Below are 13,911 nucleotides of genomic sequence, written 5' to 3'. Positions count from 1 at the left end.
ACCATGTAAGTATGTAGGTACGCTAAGACTTATTTATCCAAGGGCACTTTAAGTTGACCCTGTTGCATTGGACTATATTAATGGTAATTTATGCGCATTGCAGTATTTTAGTTCTCGCAGCAGGTAGCTAATGATGCCTTGAGAATATTCGTCATGATCTCCTTCAAAGGATCATGCAACAAATGGTTTCAAATTGGAATTCCGGCGGAAGCATGACTATTATTCAATAATTATTAGTTGACAATTGCACCCATCTTCCATTTAAACGGGCGTTGCAAAAAAGGCGATATACCAAAACACCTATAGCGATGAATGCTTGATTGCTGAACGACCACCTTAGACGCCCATTTTCTGTAATTGCAAATAATTTTCAAGAAGTTATGGCAAATCGCCTCCAGGAAGAATCCACTATGTAATCTTAACAGCGTGACATTAATTACACCGTTATTAAGTTGCGGATTTTTCGGTCTGAACGAATTGAACACAGCAGAAGTTACTTCTTCAGAAGCAATTTACTGCAGAACTATCAAATATCGTCGTCAGATTCTTTCAACTGACATTTTCATTTGCAGTCCCAAGGTAAGTTTTAGTTGCCATTTCCAGTTTATAGAACGCAAAAATTGCCAAATACCTATATAGAAAATAGAGTGCGAATAATTTTATCAGATATTCGATATGAAGAGTAGCTACAGGGAAAAAACGTGCGGTCTTTTCATAATCAATTGCAGTAGCTACTTTCCATTCTGAATTTTATAACCGTTTTCTTACCACGGTTTTAAACGTATAAATATAATGTAATATGGGTGGAATAATAAAAAGTATGTTTCATAATGCAAATAGACATGAACAGGCATCTCATACTTATGTATTCAATGTAATTTGAAGAAAAAGTCTCAACGAACTCCTTAAATATGGAGGGGACCAGTGAACTCACTAAAATGATAAAAGTAATAAGTATCACAGATATATAAGCTGTGGTAATATTCCGGCGAACTCGAATGCCCAATTAGATCTAAATTAATATTATTTAGAAAATTATAAAGAAAAAACAAAAATAAATCTAAAATTTTCTTGGATTGATCTTAGAAACTGTGCACTTATGCAAAACTCGGACTTATGTTTACGGGAAGTTTTTTTCATAAAATGACCTTAAAAAGTAATTTTTACACCATTGCAGAGAGAACTAAATGGCCTTTTTAGAAGGTGAACCATCGATAAGGAAATGTTGGCAGTTTTCCCAAAAAACTCTTGAATTGTTTTAAAAACTGAAAACTCTTGAACCAGTTTTAGTTGCGTGGTTTTGAAAATTTGAAAAATACGATTCAGTCATAACAACGTGAGTAGGGAAATTCGAGTAGGTTTGACCCAAAAAGCGAAATTTGAATATCAGACATTTAGGTGCAAGACTAGGCCAAATTTTTATGTTTTCCGTCAAGTTTGTGCTCATTTCTCGGAAGCAACATGAGCAAGAACGCTCATTTTTACATCATTCCAGAGAGAACTAAATGGCATTTTTAGAAAGTGAACCATCGATAAGGAAACGTGGGCAGTTTTCTCAAAAAGTCTTGATTTTCAGACGTTTTAGATGTACGTGTTTTTTTAGTTGAAAAACCGACTCAAACATGACGCGACATTTTTGGAAGTTTCTCAAGCCTCATTTGAGCTACAGTCATTTTTTAATTTAACTTACAGTTGAATGGCAATTTCTCCACAAAAATTACTACCTGCTTATGCACCACAAATACAAATTTTGGGAAATTTTAAGGAATTATTTCTGGATACTTTTTAATGTTGTACAAAGGCGTTTTAAAGCTCGTAAATATATCGTCTGGCTTAAAAAATAAAGCCGATTTCCATGCGGCGGCATGACATCAGATCACAGGATGTTAAAAGTGAAAAAATAGCCATCAATGCACATATTTTCTCGAATTGAATACAATCCAATTCCAGTAAAGTCATTGATAAAAGCACAAAGCAGCTGCATGAACCGATGTTAATGTAATATTATAGATTATTAAACAAACGCTAGTGTATTCGGGCAATCATCGAGTGCCCGATAATTTGATTTATTGGCGTCGTTTTCTTCAATTTGGGTTAAAACCATAGATAACCTCCTACTATTTAATTATCTATTTATTTTTCAATCTTTCTGAGTACATGGTTTGTGAAACGTTAAACACGTTTCGAAAATCGAAAATATTTGTGGTTCAATTAATAAAAATTTCGAGATTAAGATTTCTGCGTTCTGGATACTATAAAATCTGAATAATTCAACGTGCAAGGAAAGATGAAAATAGATCAACAATTTGTCAAGCATACAGGAAACGAGTACGCTGCTATTTTCAAATAACTGCTTTATAAAATTTGCAAAATTCAAAATGGAAATCCGCTCCAGAAAGCTGCAAATCTGCACATGCGAGCAGCAAAAATGCTATTTACAAACTACAACCCTGGTTGCCATCGAACTTCTACAAAATAAAATGCCGTCCGGATCAAGGCCGCTAAAATTCCCTAAAACCCTAATTTTCCCTAAAACCCTGAAAAACCGAGCAAAGTCTTAATTAGTAAGCCAGGAGCACTATCTGCCAGACTACTACCACGTAATAAAAAGATTCACATACTTTAGGCACTTTAGTCTGGATTCTGGGTTAAAAAAAAAGATCCTTTCTTATCAAAGAAAAACTGAGTAAAAAAATTTAAAATTGGTAAATCTGTCTAATTTCTTTTGAGTTGGTATACAACAACCGTTTGGTTTAGAATGTAAGTTTTAAGAAGAAAACGCCCATAATTTTGGTATTTATAGGAGAACTACATTTAATTTACATTTGGACTGTAAAATTGCTACCATTGATACTGTCGAGTTATGTATAAATCCTGAATTTAAATTAGCTTTTCAAAAATAAAGCAAAAATGTTGAAAACCCCAATACAAAATCCAGATCCAACAATATTATAAAATACAAGTCTAAAATATGAGTCTAAATGCTCTACATCTACATGTACTCACCGGAAGATGCATTGTGCCACCTGGAAAAAAGAAAAAAATTGTTTAGGTCAGCAGCAATTATACCCAAAGCCATGTTATGAAAATCAGAAAAGCAGAGAATCTGAAATGTACGGGATGCGTAAGCCTTCAGTTGCTTTCAGGAAACTAAACTAAAAATATGTCGATTAGAAATAATTCTTATCAGCTTCCTGCAAGCTGGCGCCCCATTCTTCATATCCTGCCTATTAATCCTCAAAAAGTCCGCACACGCCTCTTGAGCGCACAATAAAAATGCATTCCGAATTGAAAACTTTTTTTGCTTTAAGGACCATATGGCCCATCTAAGAACGCGATTTATTTGGTCCATTGCTCTTAAGAAACTAAATATTCATACAGTTTTTCAAAAAAAATATGCAATATCGAAATTTCGACCCGGTTCCGAAGGTACCTAACTAACAAACTAACATCATGATATAATAATTTGCTCGATCGCCCTTTGTATGAGGATGGATTTCTATTTTTTAATTATTCACTATTTTGTACAAAGTGCCTGTTCAGACGGCAAGATGTGCCGAAACTAGTTTCACGTTCCAACTCGTTTGGATGATCGCCGTAAACAAAACAAACAACTTTCTCAATCAAATATAAACAAATCGAGTCCGTTTTATTCTATTTACATGAAAGTTTGAGCCATTTGAGATTGATATATTGTGTAAAGGCAGTAAATATTTTTTGTGCTCGCATCATTATGAGCTACGGAATGCCTAACTTGAGGTTGACAAGATTTTTTCGATTAGTCTTCAGTTCAGTCTGCCGAAATGGCAGATCCAGATAAACAGTAAATGCTTTTCCTTGCCCACATCAAAGCAAAGGAAAACTTATGTGATTTTGACACAAGTCTTGCTAGATTTTTATAAAACTTTAGTATTTTATAGCTGGAAATTTTGTTGAATGGCTGCCTAAAGCACATTCAATCACGGTCATTATATGTGAATGTTTCTACCTTACATTTCAAAAGTGTTTCAAAAAGTTTTGGAATGTTAATTTGATGGACCAGTTAGGTCGTAACTCTTGGAGCTTTCAGGGGCAATCATTCTGGCAAATTTTTATAATACACCTGGTTTAAACCAATGATATTAATATAAAACGAACATCTGAGGTCTAAACGCCCGGAAAAGTTGGCAGTTTCAAGCCACGGCCGTGAAAGTATCAACAGATCAGAATAAATGTTCTATTAATTCAATTAAGAAACATATTTACAATCTAATCGCAATCGTAAGTAATACAAATCAAAGCCAAAGAAAAAATCAGCACAACTCGATTATGGGACACTGTACTGTATTGTGGGATACGTGTCGATCATACAATAAACAATCTCGCAAGCGAAAAAAAACTATCATGATAAAATGTTAAATTCTTTAGAGACATGTCTATCTTGCCACTTAGCCGATTTTAATCTAGTTAGGAGATTAATTATATCAGTGCGCATTCTTCGGATAACTTGAAGTAAATTATATGCATATATCGCAATAAATAATCTTGGTACAAGTCCGTACTTTTCAACCCATTTCCTAGATTTACTTTGGTCTTGATTGACTTAACGCACACAAACTAAGCTTGATGTTGATGAAATGATAATCACCACCACTATACAGTAGAAAGTAGCAAATTTCAATTCAAATTTTCCATCAAATGGAATACAGTAAATAGTTCATATGATTGAGTTTAAAATTCTAATAGTTGAATAAGAACAAATAACGACTAATTACAATCTTAAGTCTTTCAATATTTAGCATCAGTTAGTTGAACCCTAAATTCCCAGTTTAAATTAAAATTCAATAATTCAGTTTGTAATTAGGCCAATTTAATATTCATGAAAATGATCTGTCGAACAGTATCTGCAACAAATCGTTTACATAATTTACTCCAACCTCGCGCGTTTGCTCATCAGCAATAAATTCATATTTCTAATGGATGATATTTTCATTAATTAAGATGAACGGCCGCAAATTGAAAATTCGAGCACCCGGTATATAAATATAAAAACACATCTACCTAATTAAGCTTAGCAAGATTAATGCTGATTAAGCAGCTTACAACAGGAATCCCTGTGTTTCAACTTTTCACTCACATCTATTGATTAAGTAATAAATGAAAATTATGAGTGCAATAATTTTTTATGCAAGCTGGATAGACAAAACATAAATTAGCACATATTTAATTACAAGGTGGAATAGAATAAGTGCACGGTCGCTGACCCTTTCATGGTTCCACAATATTGAATTTCAATGTGTCACCATTATTCACCTCTATATAATATAACTGGTTTGTGATGGGAACAATCCTATTAAATAATTAGAATTATGCGGTTAACTTTGAAAAATCTGTCGAAAAGCATTCGGAAAGCGTTTGATATTAGAGAGAATCAATTCTTAGAGAAATTCAATTCTTAGAGAGAGAAACAATTCGAATGAAGACCACCGATATGTCGAATATGCTGACCTTAAATGAGATCTAAAAGGAATAATTTTTGGTATGAAATCATATTATTTCCTCTTTTACTGGAGAGTAGGAACTGACAAAAAACGTAGAAAAAAGGCTTTAAACAAAAATTTTCATTGTCAGATGTTTGGACAGGAAATAATTGAATTTGGTGTCTTACTGGAGACGATTCAAGTGATGAAAGAAAAGTAAATGGGCATGAAACAAAAGTCTACTATTGAAAGAGAACGGAATTAGAAGTTTTCTGAGATCAAAACAAGACACTGTGAGAGAATTTTGGACAGTCTGATTTAGTTTTTTCAGTGGCTGCAGTCAGAAAAAAGTTGCATCGTTGTCCAAAGTTTCATATTTGAAAGAATGTGTATTTATTTAATGTTTAAATTGCATGCATTTTAAAAACTAAATAAAAACAAATTATTTTAATTTAGAACAGATTGACTGAAACTCTAAGAAAAATAACTATAACTTAATTCATTTTTTTTTAATTTTTTAAACCTGAAAATAAATTATCCCTTTTCATTCAACACATCTTAATGCGTTTTTATAAAAGGGCCCACACGTGAAGAAATAAATAAAGAAAGGGAGAACAAATATGACTGTAAAATATTCAGACACTGGACCAGTGTTTTATTTTGGCCAACAAGAAGCGAAACTGAATGTGTACTTCTAACAGTCATGTTGGTGGAACCCCTAGCAAATTATATGTAAATTAATATTATTTAGAAAATTATATGGAAAAAACAAAAATAAGTCTAAAATTTTCTTGAATGGATCTTGGAAACTGTGCACTTTCGACTTATGTTTACGGGAAGTTTTTCTCATAAAATGACCTTAACAAGACCTTAAATATTTGATATACTTAATATAAAGAACGTTCATTTTTACATCATTCCAGAGTGAACTAAACAGCTTTGCTAGAAAGTGAACCATGAATAAGGAAATGTTGACAGGTTTCAAAAAGTCTTGATTTCTAGAACTTTTAGATTTGCGTGTTTTTTTAAGTTACAAAATCGACTCATACTTGGCGCGGCTTTTTTCGAAGCTTCTCAAGCCCGATTTGAGCCACAGAATTAATTTTGGCATCGTTGGATAGAGAATTGAAAATTCGAATCAGTGATAACAACATGAGTGAGGAAATTCGAGTAGTTTTAACACAGAAAGCGAAATTTGAATATCAGACACTTAGGGGCAAGATTATGCCAAAATTTCATGTTTTTGGTCCCGTTTTTGCTCATTTCTCGAAGGCAAAATGGGCAAGAACGCTTATTTTACATCATTCTGGAGTGAACTGAACTGCCTTTTTAGAAAGTGCACCATCGATAAGGAAATGGTGGCAGTTTTTGACCCAGAAAGCGAAATTTGAATATCATACTTTGAGTAGCGGTGGATCCAGCTTTAAAGTCAGGGGGAACCCCTTAGTTCATTAAGAACCTTTATTTTATTAATAGGAATAATTAAATGATTTAGAATAAATTCTTCTGACCCTACCGGGATCCGCCCTTGGTTAAGTGAGTAATACGCATATGAACTTGGATGAATTCAGGAAAATAGTTAACTAAACCTCTCTGTGTAAGTCATTTCTGTCTGTTTTCTACATGTTTTTGAACCCAATTATAAAAAAATTTGAAAAACTATTACTTATAAAGATCGCTTTTTGAAACTTAATATAATATGTTAAAATGCAAACCTGCAGGTCGCTCATCCATCTTAAATCGGGGCCCAGTTAGCATGTAAAAAGGACACAGTATCGAATCGAAATGATGAATTTGCACATAAAAATTCAGAATTTGTTTAAGATTTGTTCTAACCTTTTGTCTGTACCTTGACGTAAAATGACAGTCAAAGAATCCAGATAAACAAATGCCTATCAACGCTGAGTAGACAAGTATTATGTCGACTTGTCATTTATGACATTTTTTGAAATCAGTGCATGCTTGAACTTTTAATTTTCGATCAGTTTTATCTATTTATATAAATATTTCATTTATAAATTTACAGTATTATAAAATGTTATTCGGTTATTATTCAAGTGAACTGGATTCGCCCTGCGGGTTTTACAGGAGACTCACGATTCAACTGACGAAAAAGACGCAAAGAGGCAACAAAGGTAACAAAAATCCACTATTAAAAGGGAGAAGGCAAAAACACTGTTGAAAATATCTTCAACTATTTCATGGAAAACTCTTAACCTGTAAAGAAATGGAAGTCAAATTTTAATTAATTATCTGAATCAATAAGTCGTGTTGGATAGAGCATCTTCAGAATTATTTTGCGCCAATTTTAGACTTTAGTATAAACTCCCAATTTTTTTAATTTGGACGAAATAATGTTCTGGGCTTGTCTGAGATTAGCGCACTTCGAAATCTGTTCTTATTTTCTGATACAATTTTGCCTTAACAGGGTATAATTTTCAAACATTCTCAGTGAAAATATTAATTGCGTACGATTATGAGATACTAGTAATCTTTTCATTATGAAATGAATTGGATTATTCCAATTACTAGTTATAATATGGATCTTTAATCAGCAAAATTGATTCCACTTTATGTAATTTCATAGTGCAAAGTGACCTAAAAATAATTATCATTCCTTATCGATACTAGGCTATATTACGTTTAAATATAATTACTAGTAATTTGTACGTACATGTTTTGCGTAGTAACTTCTATTTTGCGTTGAAAAGGAATACGTAATGTGATAATGAAAACTTATTAATCACATTTACATAATGCGATAGGTCAATGGTAAAAGATGACAATTGTCATTAATTACGCAAATTAGATGGTATATCATATGTAGTGTATGGTACGAACTTTAGATTATACGCCTTATGAAAGGCTATATCAATTATCGATACGTAAAACGAAAGGAAAACTATTCAACTTTTCTGAACAATACGCATTATGGCTTTAGGACATCCGGTATACTCGACTATTCAAAAGCAGCCATGTTAAGAATTTAAAATGCAATTTAAATTAATTTGAATCAGCCACTCGTAATGGCATATTTTTCTATGAAAAACGCATAAAGACGATTATTAATGACCACAGACCTGCAGTTAAGTCCACCTGATGATGTTATCAGTAATTCTCAATTCAGCTTGTGTATTGCCACCGAAATAAAGCTAAAAACATGTTTTCACAAAATCTTTTCTGACGAAAATTCGACATCGAGTTTACATGGCACTGATTATGTTAGTTAATTAATTACATCAAAGTGAAACCGGGTATGTAATTAGTTTTATTTATAAAATGCCCACTTTCTATCTTATCTCAATGTTCCCTTTGACTAAAACATAATTAAACTCCATAGTGTGCATGTGTCTTACAGATCCAGCCTTCAACATCATTAATTTTACGTATTTTTTTTAACTTGAAAATGGGTGGTAATTAATAGTTAGCACGTTTGAAGATAAATTACACATTAAAGAAAAAATGTATTACTTGCACACTGCAAATGTTTTCTATACATATTTCACCTCAACTCTCTATATTTTTACCGAAGACGAAAGTATGCATACAAAGCAGGGTTTGGAGGAAACCGAAGTCATGATCAAGATTTATGGATTGATAATATGGTCAAAAATGCCGATAAACAATAAGTGCATGAGCTCCGAGAATTTCTCCAGGATACGATACTTACACGTCCCAAGTTCAAAAACCTTCAATTACAAAGCGGTTCCTTCTTCACCCGCCGAAGCAACAAGAAGCGGCTAAAAGCGACTAGAAACAACAAGAAGTGACTAAAAGACGCAACATTAAGCGACAATTAACAAGCACAGTTCTATCTTTGTTAAAACTCAAACCATTATGGCAGGTCGAGTGGAAAACCTTTTTCTTCACCCCATGGTATGAAGCTCATTGTCGCAATCAATTTCGCTAATTTTTTAAATTCAAAATGCATATATAGAGTGTTTACGTTTGTAATATATAAGGAATATATCGACGGTTAGAGATGGTAAGCGCTTAAAATATGTGAAAAAACCGTTTGGTTGGGGGGTTTTACTTCAAAATGTTATGAGTAATTAATTAAGTTAAATCGAAGTGAAACCGATTTTTTTTTTAATTACACCAAAAACATTCCAATTCTTGACTTCATTTATACTATAAAAGAAACAACTCAAAAGCTACCAGAAGAACAACAGGAATACATTAAATTTTTGAAAAACGTTTTAAAATCAAAGAAACATAAGCTTAAGGAACGACAAACATTAAAATATTTACAAAAATATTAATATGAATTATAATATTGGTGATCAAAAAGTGAATACAAAAAGTTAATGAACTGTCAAATAATGGAAATTATTCGCAATTAATCAAAAATCCAGCAGAACGTTTTGAAAGACAAATTTATAACAATCTGATCGATAGGTCGAAATTAACACCACACTGGGCTCTAAAAATTAAAAAATATTTTTCTCTTTACGGACAATTCTAGTAGCAATTCTTTACCAACACTTTATTTACCTAAATATCTTATAAATATTTTGAATCTCGAAATAAGAAACACATTATTAAAAATCATCACATTTATTAGAAAAATCCTCAATAATAGATATAAATTCAAACCATAATCTGATAAGTTTTGGTTTTTCTCATTTAAATCAATAATTTGGTTTAAATAGAGGGTGTATTTTCTTTTTATATAGGGAATGAAAACTTGATGAAACTTTATCAAATTTTAAAAGTAAAGAACCAACAATCAAATTCACTATTGAGAAAGAATCAGATAAATTTTCTCGCTTTGCTAATTAAGAAAAATTTAGAGAATTGCGCAACTTTGGTATATAAAACCTACTCGTACAAATCGATTTTTAAATTTGAACTGAAACCAACCAATAATGGAAAAAAGACAAAGTAGAAAGTTTAAATGATGCCGTATCTAATGTACAAATCGTGTTTAAACTGGAATGAGAAAAACATCAAGTTTCTGCCTAACGCGGCTTCTTCGGGGTAAATTAAAATAATTAAAATAAACGCGGTTGCAGAATGTAAGACTACGTTTTGAGAATTTCTCAAAATTCTCTCAGCAAACTTAGACATTGAAAATTTGCAGGAAGAAACAAACCATGTTTACACTATGTTCACACAAAAATTCAAGGCTCCATCTATCGCTGTTTCTCAAAGGCGAATTAAAGGAAACAGGCTTGCATAATATAACTGCAAAATTTTAAAATTGTTCAAAATGTTCTCAAAGTGTTCACGACTTCCGAAATTTCAGAAATACACAAACCGTGCTTTGCAACTCGAATGAGAAGTTTCTTCCTAATGCGGCTTCTTCGAGGCGAATTCAAATAAACGCGGTTGCAGAATGCAACACTAAGTTTTGAAAATTTCTCAAAATTCTTCGAACTGATTTAGAAATTCCAAATTTGCAGGAATGAATAAACCATATCTAAATAATGCTCAGACAAAAACTCAACGCTCTATCTAACACAGTTTTTCAAGGGCCCATTGAGAGAAACGGGGTTGCAGAATATAACGGCAAAATTAGAAACATTCTCAACATTTTTTCAAAGTATTTACGGTTTTCGAAATTGCAGTAACACACAAACCGTGTTTAAACTCGAATGAGAAAAAAACGAAGTTTCTGCCTAATGATGCTTCTTCGGGGCGAATTTAGATAAACGCAGTTGCAGAATGTAACACTAAGTTTCGAAAATTTCTCAAAATTCTCTGAACCAATTCAGAAATTTAAAATTTCCAGGAATGAACGAACCATATCTAAATAATGCTCAGACAAAAACTCAACGCTCTATCTAACACAGTTTTTCAAGGGCCCATTGAGAGAAACGGGGTTGCAGAATATAACGGCAAAATTAGAAACATTCTCAACATTTTTTCAAAGTATTTACGGTTTTCGAAATTGCAGTAACACACAAACCGTGTTTAAACTCGAATGAGAAAAAAACGAAGTTTCTGCCTAATGATGCTTCTTCGGGGCGAATTTAGATAAACGCAGTTGCAGAATGTAACACTAAGTTTCGAAAATTTCTCAAAATTCTCTGAACCAATTCAGAAATTTAAAATTTCCAGGAATGAACGAACCATATCTAAATAATGCTCAGACAAAAACTCAACGCTCTATCTAACACAGTTTTTCAAGGGCCCATTGAGAGAAACGGGGTTGCAGAATATAATAGCAAAGTTATAAATTCTCTCAACATTTTTTCAAAGAGTTCACGGTTTTCGAAATTGCAGTAACACACAAACCGTGTTTAAATTCGAATGAGAAAAAAATGAAGTTTCTGCCTAATGATGCTTCTTCGGGGCGAATTTAGATAAACGCAGTTGCAGAATGCAACACTAAGTTTTGAAATCTTCTCAAAAATCTCTGAACCAATTTAGAGATGGAAAATTTGCAGGAATTAACAAATCAGAGCAAAAATAATTTGTAATTAATTAATAGTAATAGAAAAAGACAATTCATAAAAGGGGTTTTCAATTTCAATAATTATCCAAAAACAAAACAAACATATTACATTTTTTTCATTTATCCTGAACTTTTCAGATAAAAGTAACTAGTAAATAATAAAATCAATATTAGAAGTATCTGCAAAAATAAAATTAAATATTAGAAGCAAAATTTCTAAAACAGAACCTCATGACAAAATTGGAAGGACAAAAAACGTAATTTACAAAATTCTTCTGACGGAAATCAGTTTTGGAACTTTCTCGTTTGCATTATTCAAATTCAAACTAGGTTGCTATTAAAATATTGTTTTTTTTTGTTGCACGAGTGCCAAAATTATTGTCGAATCGTCAAGCCATCATTTTTTTGTCATTTTGATTTCGCTTTAAGTTCTGATAAAATCGGGGTTTTCTAAATGAAAATACCTTATCAATTTATAGCATGTGATAAAAAATCCATTTTCCATTCCAGAAATATTTAAAGTAAAAATAATACGAACACTGAAAGATGTAATAAGATTAGATTCATCCTGGGGCACCGTATGTGCAATTTAGGAGATGAGCCTTGACACAGATATGACGAATTTGGTAAATCGGCTTTTCTAGGTCTTCCACGAACAAATAAATCAGAATTTCGGCAATAAATTACAGTTTTACCTTAACTTGCAAAATAAATTAATAAATTTGTGTGCGCTTCATATTAGAATGTGTTCTATGATGATTGACGTCAACCTAAGTGAATTCGACATTTGTACAATTCATTAAAGTTTGGTGAATAAACTATTGGACATAAAATGATATTTCTGTAAACCGTTTCGTCAAACCAGACCCATATTGGCATTGCATGAACATTCAATGTACTTATTTAAATAGTCGATTAACGTTCATACTAATTGTGCAATTTTTCAGTAATAGCCGTGGGTACTTTGTATGCCTATTTAGCTAATAATGCGAATCAATTTAATGGTTTTCCCGTCAAATCAAGCGTTAATTGTTATTGAAAAAAATTGAACTAATAAATACGGGATTATTATTCTAGTAACATATTCTGGGAAGCTATAAGGATCTGGTTCACCTTCAGATTGATGAAGATTATTGACAATGTATCTGAGAAATATTTATTTCTCATCGCTAACCCTCCAAACCAGAACCAAAGAAGATTTACCTGAATTCGAAATCGGGCAAGAATTTTAATGGATCCATGAAACAGACAAGATTTATGGTGGTCTATGGTTTCAAACCACACATTTTCCGACAAGGGCGGACAAGCTTAAATCTATGGCATATCTAAACCTATTGTGTAGTTTCCGGTTAACTTTCATTAATCCTAAAAAAATCGGTTCTACATGCGAATTAATCCGGGGTTCTTCAGGGGCACAAAATTTCACTTAACAAGACTTCATACAGCAAAGTATGAGAAAACGAAGACGCGCGTTAAAACGATTTTTATTTTTTTACTCGCAAGTTGCACGAAGAAAATTGAAAAGGGCTTTTTTGTTCCGAATTGAACAAGCAAGGAAAAGATAAAATTAGTTTTTTGATAAATCGGTGGTGCACCATTTCTTCTTCAAAAATGTTAAATGCCATGTCGCATGTCGGTACGTGCGTCGCTGGAGGACCAAAAAACTTTTATTGAACAGAAACAGTGCTAATCGATAGCGTTGATTGAAAGAGTATATATACTTTTTCAATCAACGTCGATAGCTATTGGCATGCACAATTTAATTTAAATATTTCAAGCAGTTTCGAATATCGGATGTTTTTTAATAAAACTTTAACACCCAGTATTTTCCTAACGATACTCCTAAGGGATTTATGTAGTACAATTTTTAACGACTTGTTAAGAGATTATTATGCACTAAATCACATAGGCGTAAAATGGTAAATCTCGCAAAGCATAGACAATAGGCTGGCATACGTAGAATAAGGTTTAGAGCAGTGAAAAAGTCCATCGTTACATAGGGGAGAAAGTCCAAAGAAATAGATCAGGGGCGGATCCAGCTTTAAATTCAAA

The sequence above is a fragment of the Dendroctonus ponderosae genome, unplaced genomic scaffold (genome assembly GCF_020466585.1).
Source record: "Dendroctonus ponderosae isolate FM_Combo_2020 unplaced genomic scaffold, Dpon_F_20191213v2 Dpon_F_20191213_1, whole genome shotgun sequence".
Taxonomy (NCBI): Eukaryota; Metazoa; Arthropoda; class Insecta; order Coleoptera; family Curculionidae; genus Dendroctonus; species Dendroctonus ponderosae.
Note: the sequence above shows the minus strand (reverse complement) of the source record.